This window comes from Anticarsia gemmatalis, chromosome 21 (assembly GCF_050436995.1).
Source record: "Anticarsia gemmatalis isolate Benzon Research Colony breed Stoneville strain chromosome 21, ilAntGemm2 primary, whole genome shotgun sequence".
Lineage (NCBI taxonomy): Eukaryota > Metazoa > Arthropoda > Insecta > Lepidoptera > Erebidae > Anticarsia > Anticarsia gemmatalis.
The window spans coordinates 1,033,584-1,048,555 of record NC_134765.1 but is presented as its reverse complement, the minus strand read 5'-3'; the positions used below and the strand labels follow the sequence as shown (position 1 = coordinate 1,048,555).

Sequence of the window (14,972 nt, the reverse complement as noted above, 5' to 3'; positions counted from 1 at the left end):
CCTAAGCATCATACGAAATTGATATCCCTTAAATGTATACTATTATTATTAATTAGTTCTGCTTTATCTTTGTTGTGGATAAGAAATATGTAGAATTGTAGATGCATACACCAAAATATACACATGTTTATTGCTCAAAATACATATTTTCTTTCTCTCTTTCATAACAATCACGATCCTGCTCAAACTTAGTGTACATAACAGACTTACAACAATAAAGTTAAATTAACAACTAAAGAAGACATCGTTAAGGGAGAATATAAATCACTAAGTTTTTTTCTTCTTTTGTACGAATATTGACAACTTAAATTTCTCCTAAGATTAGGTTTCAAATTGATTCCACCTTATTATTAATTTTCTAGTTCTTTGTATGTTAAGTAAGTCATTTATAAATGCAAAAGTGCCTAAAATAACTAAATAAGATATGCGAAAAGGCGCAGTTATTTGTAGATAACATCAAAGTTCACAGTTCACTCGATCAATATAAATATGTATCTGCGTGGTTAAGTCACAACGTTTAGCATATAGATAGACTTCTGTAAATATTTATTCTGTGGTAATATTTCATAAATTAACACAATTAATATGGATGAGTGGTACGGCATTCGATTTCCGGGTAACACAGTCCTGATTGAGGACTAACTGGTCGTAGTAGCGTGACTGGAACCTATCTTGTAAGTAAACGGTAATACTTTCTTGCTTCGTAAATCGTTCAAAAAGGTGATAAAATCTATAAATATTTTTGACGTTTTTGCGTGAGAAAAATGATGAATCCTTATTTTGCTTAACAATATTGAACATTAGGGCATTGGGTATTGTGGTCCTTATGGTCGGTGTCAAATAATAAAATTAGTGACCGCTTCTGTGACACAGTTGGTAGGATATCCAACTGCTGATCATGAAGTCTCGGCTTCGATATCCGAGATTTTTGGTTTTAAAACGAAAAGAACTATGTTTTCATTCACCGTTACAGCAAATAATAAATATGTCTAATACACACATAACCTCGAAAAGTCATTGGTGTGTTGCTTCAGGTTCAAACCATTGACCACTTGCGTGGGAGGTGCCAACTTTTACCACTCCGCCATCAAAAGTCTTGCATTTTGTTTTATTTCTTTGATGTTGTAAATACCTGACAATACTTAACAGATAATCATGTTCATTAGACGACATTTACGAGAGAAACGTCCACATTCCCCGATTATCTCCGCTCTGATTGTATCGGCATAGATTATCATTATTTATCAACCACTTGTAAACGTTCTTGTTTGTATGTAATGTCCCACGGTTTATGTATGTTTTACGAGTCTAAGATATACGGTAAGTGTATGGGATTATGAATGTATGAAAGGAGACGGGTATTTGAAAGTAGGGATGCAGGATTTTGGTTACGATTCTGGGTAAATTAATGTAGGTATAATAGAATACGGGAATCAACGCAAACACGCTTTTTACCTTAAAATGCCTATCGCTTTGACGCAGGTTGCACTCGCCGTGGTCGTGTTCATTCCCGTATTCTATAATAATTATACATTAATCATGCAACGCGAGAGTTTTAAAGTTATGTGGGTAAATTGATTAGAACTTTGTACTTTATGCCTGTTGTTCGTAATAGTCACTACGACATAATAAACATTATTGTGTGATTTGATTGATTAAATCGAATTGTTTTTCATATGCTCATATGAGTGGTATTTGTCAATAGTAGTTTACACTAACATTTATTCAAATAAAAGCCAAGACACTAGATAAGTCAGAAAACGTGCTTCTGGCATAAAAATAATAACAAAAGCTTATTTATTTTCTATATTGTATCTTCTATTGAATATAGAACAGGTTAAAATTCAATTATAATGTATAATGTGACATCTTTCCAAGCAAAAAGCAAAAGAATAAATAAGGTTATTTCTTATATCGAAAATCTAGCAATAGAAAAATCATGACCTTTTTTGTGAATTGGTAAAAACTACCCTGAAGACCTATTTACAGAGCAAATCCGCAGTCTTTACAATTTATCTGAAATGAATAAAGCCTAAAAACAGCATCCTCTTTTTCGCTTATCGGTTAAAATGTCTTCGTGATTCGTAAATGTCAAACGTATTACCTTACTTTCCCGCTAGATGGCAGTGTGGTCACGAGTCGTGAAGTGGCCGCAAAAAATACTGTTTTATAATTAAAGCAGTCGTGACGAGGTAACAAGATAAGTAACAAAAAATAGAGTGATATGGTAGAGGATTAATTAAATTTGTATTTTGACGTGTGATCTAGTTAGATATTTGTACTAGTATTTTCCTCTGACATCGTCTGTGAGAATAGATCGCGATGTAATTAATATAATGCTAGTTTCTCCCCGCAGTTCCGCTCGCGGATAAGCCCATGTCCTTTTAGAATATAAACTAATCAACCCTCATTTGGCCAGTATAATGCACTCAAGACTTAACCACTCACTCAAATCGGGGGAAGTAACTGGGGTAAAAAACCTATCACCATTCTCAATTGTATCTAAATCGATGCAGCCATATTGTATGTATATTGTACACTCTTATAGAGCCGTGTCCGTTATCCGTTCCACCGCGTTTTAAAAGTGATGAAATAGAGAGTGTACCTGTGTATTATACACACACTTGGACCATATAACCAAAGACCTGCACAGTTGGCCGATTTCAATGAAACTGGCCACTGTAGCTGTATATCAGCTTGGAGGACATTATTATTGCTGCTATCATATTCCACCCCCTAGATCTTTGAAAAAGCGGTCACCTACCCAAGTTATGATCTAGCTTGTGGCCACTTCATATCTTACGTTGTAGTCAGTCTCACGTCCAAGTATCTTAGACTAAATTATTATGTTCAAAGCCTAGTTTTCTAAGTGTTTAATGTTGATAAAAGCCTTAGGACGTGAGATGCGGACAGTGGATAGGTAAAAAGTTAGGCTTTCAAGTTTAATACATTCATTTGCTACTGCACGTTTGGCGCAGTGGTTTAAGCGGTCACCTCGCCGCAACAACCGTAGCGCCGCGTGTGGTGGGTTCGAATCCTACCCGGGACAAATCTTTGTGTGATGAGCACGAGTATTTGTTCTGAGCCTGGTTGTCAATTTATCTATATAAGTATGTATTTAGAAGTATATAAGTATGTTTATCAGTTATTTGGTTACCATAGTACAAGCTCTGCTTAGTTTGGAATCAAATGACCGTGTGTGAGTTGTCCAATAATATTTATTATTATTTATTTGGTAAGGATACAATACTTATGTTTAGTACTTTGATAAAGGATTAGTTATACTGTAGTCTATATACGAATTGGAGATTGTTTAGGACTTGAAAATGAGAAGTTAAAGCTTTGGAAAAAAAAATGACTAGAAAGTTAAATATAAAACTCAAAAAAGATTGGTGCAACTGAACAGTTAGAAAAAGCTAAAGCATTGGAAGAAAAACATGCGACTAGTCATCTAAACATAAAACTACATATAAAATTTCAGTGTGACAGTTACTTTTAGAAAAATAAATGGTGATAAAATTGGTAAATCTTTATTTGAGACTATTAATGAAGTGACTTTAGGTTATAAGCTCTTAACTATATCTGATGTCATCACACCGAGAAAGAGAGATAGAGATATCGAAAATTTGAAAAAAACCTTCTTTGATAACTGATAGACACAGTTGTCATCTTGCCTAGATATGTCGCCATATAGCTAGGCTGAACTCTCAATTTCAGTCTGTATTCTGATCTAGAATAATCTAGATTAAAACAAGGTACACAAGTAGAACATTCTCAGTTATAAGTAACTTCCTGTATTCATATCTTACAATTTACCTAGATTATACATTATAGTTCAACAACATTGTAAAGAGTCTTATATACAAGGCTGGCGGAGGTATACAAAAAAAAAGAAATGAATCTTATATACAAGGTCCGCGGCTGACGGAGGTATACAAAGCTCAGGTTTTTGAACATCATTGACCCGCGGTCTTATGCAGCTGACGGTGGCTTGTTGACACATCTACCTTTTTTTGGAAAATATCTTATACTAGCTGACCCGCGCTGACTTCGCTTGCGCCACCGAAGAGAGAATGTCATAATTTTTCCCCGTTTTTGTAACATTTTTCGTTGCTACTCCGCTCCTTATGGTCGTAGCGTGATGTTATATAGCCTATAGCCTTCCTCGATAAATGAACTATCTAACACTGAAAGAAGCTTCCAAATCGGACCTGTAGTTTCTGAGATTAGCGCGTTCAAACAAACAAACAAACAAACTCTTCAGCTTTATAATATAAAGTATAGATTTATTTTCATGCTAACTCGGTAAACGTTGCTTTGCCCTATAGAGTATACAATAATAGCTATTAAAAATAGTGGTTGGTGATAAAAGGGTAAACATTTTTTGTTTTTATTATGCGGCATAATAAAAAAAAATTAATGTCTAAGAATAAAAAATGATGTTATGGGTATACCCTTATCACTAAGGGGTATGGAAAATAGATGTTGGCCGATTCTACTTCACTAAATTTCATATCGGTCTAGCCGCTTAGGAGGAGTAAGGTAACTAACATTGTGACAAGAAAATTTTATATAAATAAGACTATCTATATAAATCGTGCTTGCCAAGGTTCTCTACTAAGTTGTCGTACTAGTTCGTTGAATGTATAGTGTATTGATATTGTCGCGTAAAGGAAATGGCAAGGCTTTACAGTTATGATCTTATTCTGTAATGAAATGTGGCAATACAATAATGAGTGCATTTGGGCCATACTATTGACATTATGGTTTGATTGACTCTTTACAATACGTGAATGTGGTATTCGATTTTTGCTGTAGAGCATTTTAGATACCCAAGAAAGTTTGTATTTGTGAAAATCTCAAGTTTTCAGTTGATACTTAAAAGTAAAATTATAACCTAAACCTAGTGTTACCTCTAACGAATTATATACTGGGAACTTGTTCTTAACTTTTACACTTGCTGAGAGCAGTTTTTATCTTTTTACATAAAAAGATAAGGGATGTTTTATCCCAATTATTTACCTGAACAGTTTGGGCACAGTTTCTCAACTTAGGCGGTAAAGAAAAAACTAAATTAGTATACCTATTTTGTTAGAAATTATTTCCCTTGGTAGTAGTAGGACGGTAGTTCATAAAAGGTTTAGAATCTATCCCTCTTATTCATAAAAATATATGAACTTATGAAAGGCTTATAAAGTGTTTTGTTTCTTTCACTCCTTATCGAAATGAAAGAGTGAAAACATATTTTAGTTGTAGTTGTTTAACTAAGATAGGTTTATAGTGTTACTAGCTGACACGCACAACTTCGCTTGCGGCACATAAGAGAATCATAATTTTCCCCGTTTTTGTAACATTTTTCACTGGTTTCTGCTCCTATTGGTCATAGCGTGATGATATATAGCCTATAGCCTTCCTCAATAAATGGGCTATCTAACACTGAAAGAATTTTTCAGATCGGACCAGTAGTTCCCGAGATTAGCGCGTTCAAACAAACAAACAAACAATCAAACAAACAAACTCTTCAGCTTTATAATATTATAAGTATATAAGTATATAAGTATAGGTGAATAAGAAGGTATGAGTTAAGATAACATCGTTGCCTTTCATATAATAAAGTGTCGAGAAACGCAATCAAATTGATAGAAATCACTCAAACTTTCTCACTGTTACCGATACGACCTTCAATATCCAAATAGCAGTTCTTTCACCGATTTGAACACAGTTATGTTATAATTCAATAGAATACCTCTATGTATCGTGACACGCGCACATATATGTATGAACACATAACAGTTACATGCATCAGTCATACACTGTTAAAGTTAATGGGGTTTCGATTTGGATGGGAGGTGGTGCAAGATTTGCTGTACAGCGAAAAATATCGGCGGATTTGGTAATTCTACAAAAAGTTAAAACTTCAGGAAATTTATTTCGAAGAAAAAAATACCAAGATAAAAATTTGCAACAAATTCAAAACAAAAAACAGATAACTTCACAATCTTTGGATTAAGGCGAAAACAAAACTTTAACATCTGGCAACGGAAACCGTATGCTTGCATCAAAACAGATATTTAACACAATCTTTTCTGGACCTTGCGACCTCTAGACATTACCAAATTTTACTTAAAACCTTATACAACACGTTCTTTCACTCATTAAAAAAAGAATGATCATGATCAATAATACTATATTATCCATTATCTAGTTAACACCATCAACACAACAGCCAATCGTCACTAAAACAAAACTTACTATATTATTCCTCAAAGGCTTCCCCGCTCCCGCCTATTTATAGACCTCAATATTTCGTGAAGCAGGCCTGTGGGCCACTCGTGTCTCGCGATTGGTCACGCGGATTGACCCAGTGCGGCGCGTGCGCATACAACGTTTTTATAGCCAACAATACTGTACTATGCACAAAAAATATTTTATTTCGGTACTAAGATAGAATAAAATTCAATGAGTATTGTATGATTGTGTTTTTAAAATTTGTAGGGTAAATCATAACCTTTTTATATACAAACGTAAGTACATAATATCGCGCCTGTTATATACCCGTCGTTGTAGGGAGAGGTATATGAAATACACCCGTGTTTCTCTATTAACCATTTAAGTCCCATGTAATAGGGGGCGAGTGTATTTTCATATACCGGGCAGATTACCAGACTCCGGGCTAGTATTAAGAATAATCTAATTATATGTGGTAATATTATGACGGTAGAGCATTCGTACTTCATACATTTTGGATGTAAATGTATAATCGCATTGTATATCGTCCCCGTAGAGCGAAAAGTCATTAACTCGAAAAACCTTGTTTTGAGATATGGCTGTTCAATCCCTGTCTTTTCTCCCTTTAAACCACTAACGAATTTATACGATTTTTTCTTATTTCTAACTTCTAGAGAGCCATGTCATCTACATAAAAATCCCCAGAAGTAAAGTAGTATAAGTAATGTTGCTATACGAATAAATGAGTATGATTGAACGACTCCGGAATGTGTATCAAATTAGGAATGTTTTCAGTTTTATCAGTAGACTTAACAACCTTTGTTATCGAATATTTTCGATATGCACGTTTTAAAGTAGTATAAATATTTCATTACTTATTATAAAAACAATGATTCAAGAATTTGCATCCGTACCTCAATTTACAAAATACACTTACAAAATACAAAGATATAAGAATGAATGAATGATTAAGAACAAATCTTATTGGACTGATGCGGCGGTAGTTCATAGTTAAGTATCAAGCCTATAATCGAGCGGTGTAGGTTCGTAGCCTATGTTTAGCACTGTTAATCTGAATTCCAATACAAGCCTGCGAGCTTCATTGGAAGAGGTCAAACGAATTTTCAGTAATAGGTAACTGAGTACACTTACGCAGGATGGTTAACTGAGCTTAGACCGAAATAAAAAATTGCCAGTTGTTAACTGAAAACTGAGGACCATCTTAACTAAATTCTGCATCAAATATCTTCACCGACCAATACATCTAAAGTCTAATTCCAATAGCTTAATTAACTCCACTCATCAGCTCCAAGAACCGTCACTTTTTTCCACCACTCTTACCTTCGCCGGCAACCCAGTGGCTTATATCAAGCGTGCGACTTGCGACTTTTTGTCGCACGACTTGTCGCGTAATTGGCTTAATAGTGACGCGCATTCGGAACGCAATGCGTTTGTAGATCGCTACCCGGACTTTGATGATTCAAGTTTAATTTGATCTTGTGGATTATGGCCTTAATCCTTTCTTGTGGATGGTGTTTGACTTGAAGTAGGTGTGGGAATGTTGAAAAGGTAAATCAATCGTGCTCTTCAAGACCAAATAAAATTTCTTAGCAAAGGAACCTCTTTATAGTCAAAAATAGGAATCATAGATACATACATTTGTAAAATCACAATCATTTTCCTACTGAGTTAGGCAGAGACCAAAGAACGCCACTTGCCACGATGCTTGCAAGCATCCTGCGTCATCATCATCATCATCTTGCATCATCATATTATCATACAGGAATTTTAGAATTATTTAAGATATAGTATCTAACTGATTTCTATAAATGAGTTCTTACGTTGCTTGCGTTAAGCTGCTATAAAATGGATCTTTCACATCATGTAAATTCTTAACAATTCTGAAAACAAAGCCCTTTACAGAACGATTTTTTACAGCTTGGTCAGAATCTAGCGAAAACATTTTCTATAAGAACTTAGTCAGTGATAGACATATAACTAGAAAAATCTAGTTATAAGTAGATTCTAAAGACTAGCGATGGTCACTAATTACAATCTTTATTTTACTTCTAATAATATAACTCGTGATATCAAGGCAAGACCAATCAAAATCGAAATAAATCTATATAAAGTCTAATAGAAGAACCGTAAAAATTACTTCTTTTTGTCCTGATTTTTAATTATGATTGAAGTCGGTCTCTAATGTTAGTTAATGGTTGTATATCACAATGACATTTAGTCAATTAATAGTGCGACGAACTCGACTATTGTTGAGATTTTTCAATTGATTCTAAACGATGACTGAAAACCGTCCATTTGTTATTTTGGTTTGTTATTACATCATCGTCATTAGTTCGTGGTCATCGAGAGGATAGCATGTAGTTGTTTTTACAAAATGATACCGTATAACTAACTTATAGGACTTGAGGGTGCAATTGAAGGAATCAGAAATCATATTTAGAGGACTGTAGAAGATGGAAGATTTTGTGGAAACCGTTGCTCAATAATGTAATATTGGAAGTTTTACAACAACACCTTATCTTTGATATACTTAAGGTACTTTGGTAATTAAGTTTGCCTAAAGGTTATAGTAATTAACAGTAAATACACATTTAATCAAAGCTTTTACTGCCTTTTTCTCAACATCTAGAACTTTGTCTTTTTCCAAATGTCGAAACCAGAACATCATAAATTTGGAGTCTTCCAATCCGTGGACAGTTTGGCTAAATGAAAGCAGTATCAGCTGTAGGTATCTTACGACCAATTTCTTTATCAAAAGTAACAATGACATTTAAATTTTTCGATCAAATTGATTGTCACTTTTACTTTACCCTTTGGTTTGGCTGTTTGTTACTTTTAATGAAGAAACTGGCCATAAAACAACATGAATGATAACAAAAAAAATATCTATATTTAGATAAATGCAAATGTTCCATTGAGTATGAAAGTCAGAATTTGTCGAGTCACACCCATCGGTTAGATTGCCCTGACCCGGCGCAAATATGAAAATAATGCGAAAATAATGATACTCTCGTAATTATAGCACAATCTCGGAAAACAGAAAGTCGACAGAATTCAACTATGATCTTAGAATACTGAACGATGAAGCTGTTCAACTATAAATAGTACCAAATTGTTTGAAACTTGTGAGATTACGCATAATAAATGACATTTAACCTAAGTGGGATTTGAACTTGTAATGTTTAGTTCCCTATATACGAAAAGGGTGCTGACTAATCCTCTAAACAAGATTTCAATTGTGACTCGAAGACAATTATTTATTAAGTGCATCCGATTGTGCGAGGTTGGTTTTGTTTGTGTTATCGAAATCAATTAATCTACATGCACATGATCTTGTAAATGATTAAAAAAAATATTTTTCCTCTATGACAGACGAGCAATATGTCTTTATTGGTTGCCGTGACGGCGTTGAAAGAGAGTGCGGCAAAAATCTACTCAAAAACTAAAACACGGTGATCAAATTAAATTGTTTTCCAATAATCTCTAATATTAACCTTAAAAGTATACAAATGTACTACTATTAGCAAACTTCTTCAATCTAAAGTCAATACCGTAATAAACTGTTTCAAACGATGTATGATCTAATCGTTTCTTTGATGTATATTTAGTACATTTCAAACATAACGCCATGTGTCTTGTTGCAGATGTGTCAGCCCCTAATTCCAGAGAGATTTCAAGGATTTTCTAAACGGTGAGTAAACATTTCTTTTTTATATAAGTAAGCTTGTTTTTATGTATTAATTAAGAGAAAATTTTGAGAGATGATACTTACGGTACAGTCGTGAAATTGGTCATATTGCTACTTATATTGCAGAAGGTATCGCGTGTTAAAACAAATATGTATTAGTGTGTGAATAAAGTATATAATTTAGCCGTTACCAACATACAATTACGCTAACATTCATCAGAAGGATTGACGTGTGGATATTAGGAATTTTTGTATGATACGTTACGTTAAAAACATTTGGTGTTTTTTTTTACTGAGGAAAGTTTTGACGATGCAACGTTTAATACTCAGAACTCAAGAATCGTCCCTTGCTGCTCATCATTTTATTAATTTTTCGCACTAAAGATATACTTGGGATATGGACAATATAGACAAATATAAGATACATGTTAAAGTTGTTCTAAAATGTCCGTAAGGTTCCTCGCAATACTATCTTATGTTTTTTCAAAAAAAGTACCCACTTAAAACAATTTATTATAATTTTTCATCACAGAGGCTATGAGTTGTTTTAATACCCAGTCTAATCAATGCGTATATCTAATAATAAAAACCAGTAACGTTCCGCTGTATTAGTCTACTTGTTTACTCATTAGTTTCACAGCAAGCAGTGACCGTGAAATATCAATCTACATACAAGTACTTATGCAGTCTATCGATAACAAACTTTCTTATCGTGTCGCCTTCCAGTCGCGCAATTCTGTATAGTCTGTACTGTCGAGGATCAAGAGTTTGACATTTAAAATGTACTGCCAAAATAGTTCTTTCGGAGCCCGCGGTAAAGGTGCTAAACAGATTTTCGTGTAAATTTTAGTAAAGTAGTAAAGAATCAGACTACAGTATATGACGTTAAAAATTACTTGAGAATTATAGTTTTCCCGATATGCTGTTTGGATAGAAAAAAAATATTAATGAATATTTATATGTCTCACTAATGAATATAGTGTAAGCTCTAATAAGATAGAGTGTTTCGTCATTTGAAAATTTTGAAGCTGTGAAGAAGATTAAACACTGTATTACTAATCAGAACATATACGATGTTTATTAGTAAGACAGTTCACATGGAAATCGGAACTGCGAAACCGAGTACAGTCACTTATTTGCCTTTTATCTTCTAGGCCAGAATATAGGATGGGCAGTCTTGTATTCAATACTCCAGCAATAACTCACATCACAAAAGATATATATTTATCTCCCAGTCTTTAAAATAATTAACATCAATACTAAGATAACCATAGTACTACAAAATGAAAGATTCATACAGTATTCTTTCGAATACAAATATTGTACACACTACTAAGAAATCATACGACATGTGTAGTGTAATTTATATTTAGTATGCAACTGTAGTCGTAGAGGAATAACGTTTGTTTCTGTTGGTGCATTGTATTGTATCCTTATAGATTTTTAACAAACTATTTTGGTTTAATGAATTTTCTTTTTAATTTAATTTATTATTACACGTAGCAAGATTGGTTTGATTTTGCTTGCACCTCTGCTTACTAATAGAGTAGCGGTTACCGCCGAAAGATACAAACATTTGACTACCACGCTAAAAACCAAGATTTTTGCAATTTACGCATGACTATTTTAAAAAGAAAATATATAAAATTAATAAATTAACGATAAAGATAAATAAATAATGAAACAGAAACTTTCTCATAGACAAAAATAACCTTGCTGAAGCCTTGTGTACTTGAAAGTCTTTTAAAACAGTTCGTAAATAAATTCTTGATTTTTAGATGAAAGTATATTTTAATTATAAAACTTAAATCAATTTGAATAATCTCCACGTAAAAAAAAAATCTCTATCTAGAACTTCACTAAAAGGTCACTGAGACTCGAATCGTGGTAATCCAATCACTCCCAGACTGCCAATGGTACGCTCACCATAATATATGCTCGACGGTATTCAATGAGTCACAGTCAGCTGTAGTTCACTGTACACATTGACACGCTATACGGTGTGCTGTCAAAATGTTGACATTCCATCACAAATATACGAGGATACGTGGTTTTTTTGTTTGTTTGTTTGTGTGATACAAGATGGAATTTTTTGGCGATTTTATGCCTCCGTTGCGCAGTGGTTCAGGTCGCTGCGCCGCTACTATTGTGTTGGGATCTCGGGTTCGATTCCCACACGGAATAATTTATTGGTGCGATCCACGAATAATTGTTTTGACACAAGAGTAATTAATTATTAGTGCAAGAGTTGTCTTTTTTAAAACAAAAAAGAAATAAAAAAGCAATACGATATGGAGATAACAGTTTGAAGCTTTATTGTAGCTCATTGAATCATATCATGCATATAAAATTACTTGTCTTGACTGGAACACACAACTATGGAAGTTAGAAACATGAAATTTGGACAAGCGGTACCTTTGATAATTTAGGCACCCCTTAAGCAAGGATTTTTTAGTAACCCATCCCTAAAGGAGTAAAATAGGAGATGAAAGTTTGTATAGAACTTCGTCATTTTCAGAGCTGCAACAAGGTTATTGTTTGAAAATCTAAGATCTCTAACGGCTTCTAAAAAGTAACTACTTGCACCTGAAGTAAAAAAGACACAAGATATTATAACTTAAGTCTTTTTTCACCTCGAACAGTCACATAATACCTAATTATACGTGTCAGAATATTTCTAAAGCATTTAGCTATAACGGTTAATATAGAGACAGTAGTGAATTCAGAAAGCGTCGTGTAATATCAGTAACAGGTCACAATGTTTGTCACATAGGTAACGCATAACGTACTAGATTACTGTTTCTCTTTGTATGGTACTAGTTATAAGCGGTAGCGATTTGCGATCACAAAAAATACGATGTCATAATATGTACGGTGGTTAACATTTTTTACCTGTTTTATGTAGACTAAGAGAAACTTATCTCATTATAGCTTAAATTTATGGTAATCATAAAACAATTCGTTCATGCCACCAGGCTGGCCATAATTGACAACTGGATATATGTATTTACTTTGAACATGTCCTTCGAAGTAAGGAGAAATGTTGCTTAAATATCACTAACACAAGGGTTGCTTATCCAACAGACCACTAACCTACGTGGCTAGGAAAGCCTTACATTTTCATATTGAATAAATGTTTTTTTTTTGTAAAAACGTATGATATTCTCTGAAATTATAAACCTTTTAATATTAATCCTATATCAGACCAGTCTATAGTAATATTATGTATATAAATCGTAATAATTTAAAATCATATTAGACATTATCGTAATTAGATAAACTCGTTTTCAACCGGAAATAATACATTTCATAGGGTAGTATGAAAATAACCTATAATTTAAGAAAATTACGAAACTTGTAGGACTATATATAACATAAATTATATTATGATTCGTTTTGCAGTAAACACGACTATTTACATAATAATATGAATAATAAATATATTCTGATATATTTATATTCTAGACTTCTAGAACGTATTTAAATATGTATTTACTTATAAGATGGAAGAAACTAGTGCTACTGGAGCACTTGTAATATAGATAATAAATAATATACACAGTAATTCGTTAGTTTAATGAACCCCAAAAAGTGTAAAAAGCCTTTCTTTTTTATATTATTATTTTCTTTTCTTTTCAAAATGTAAACTTGCTCTGCTTTTGTAAGTACTAGTTAAAACGCATAAATTCCAGTGGCGAAGGCTCCATACAACTCGATTCCTACCGGCTTCCCTTTCTGTACAGACTTAATATTAGTGTTAAATTAATTGTTTACTATTGCCAAATAATACACAATTAATAAATAATCACCAATATTTAAACCGAAATCTTCAACTAAAATCATTAATCTAATCGAAACTACGAAAACGCCTGCCCTTCAAAAATTACGCTCCGCTAAAAACGCAACGTGAGGTAATAATAATGAAATAAGCCGGAGGCGCTGATCGGGAATCGCGTACAATAAATACTATGGCGGCGATGTCGCTTACGACCTTTTGGATCGCGCTTCGCACCGCGCTGCATAGTGGCGAGCAAGCCGGAGGAAGAGCGGGTTGCCTCGCGCTACAGCGCTCGCGCCGCGGCGGACACATGATCTTACGCATGTTTCTGTCGCGGCGCGAGCCGCGTGCAAGAGCGAGATGGCGAAATATAAGCTAAGAATCCTGCATAAGTATTATATTTTCTCCAGTTTGACATTAGGTCATGTTTGTGTACATCTTTCGCGCGCTCTATAACAAATTAGAATATTTGTACCTATTTATCACAACATTATTCCTTTATAAATGTGTTTGTGCATAATTGTGAATGTATCAGTATATTAAAAAGTAATTGTTTTGCATGTTTCTATTAGAGTAAATTTTCATTTTGTCAAGATTTATAGGTTAAACTCATTTCTATAAAAGTGTCCTGCGTTTATCCATAATGTGTTTGATATTTTATTGTTGATGAATACATTTTAAATTGCTTGTATAATATGTTATTAAACAACCAGTGCGAGACAATCATCAATCGTTCGATATACGTTATCTTAAATATGTGCTGTTGTGTTACCTACGTGTTACTACTGAAGACAGAGTAACCTACTACAAAACAAGCATGATTAGGTAGCATGGTAAGTACCTATGTATTATTAGTCTGTAGAGAGAGAAATAAGATACTGTAGTCGAATGTAGATAATACTCTCATATTGTTATTATGCAGTAATACGCTACTTTTACGTCGGCATTCTTACGATGTACATAATATGTAGGTAGGTACTATACGTACACAATGACTTATAGCTCCGGCTTACCTTTTATAAAAAATGACCCTTCGCCACTGATAAATTCACTTATATTTATCAACAAAATTAACTGGACAATACATTCACAAAATTAAAGAATAATAATAATCCTATTAGTGAAATAATTCCTCGAATAAATTCAGTAGTTTCAGAGACTACCATTTACAAACATACAAAGAATTGCGTTTCCTTGTAGAGTCAGTTGTTCTAGAAAATTCCGTTTTAATCTAATTTTATTTTGACATTGGTCATA

General features: G+C 33.5%; 1 protein-coding gene across 1 annotated transcript in view; it reads left to right on the top strand.

The window, feature by feature from the left end:
* smash (smallish) overlaps nucleotides 1-14,972 on the top strand; it is a 225,571-nt gene that overhangs the window by 36,593 nt on the left and 174,006 nt on the right. Inside the window, exon 2 of the mRNA XM_076128428.1 lies at nucleotides 9,894-9,940. The gene's annotated coding sequence lies outside the window, so the exon portion shown is untranslated. The remainder of the gene's footprint in view (nucleotides 1-9,893; nucleotides 9,941-14,972) is intronic.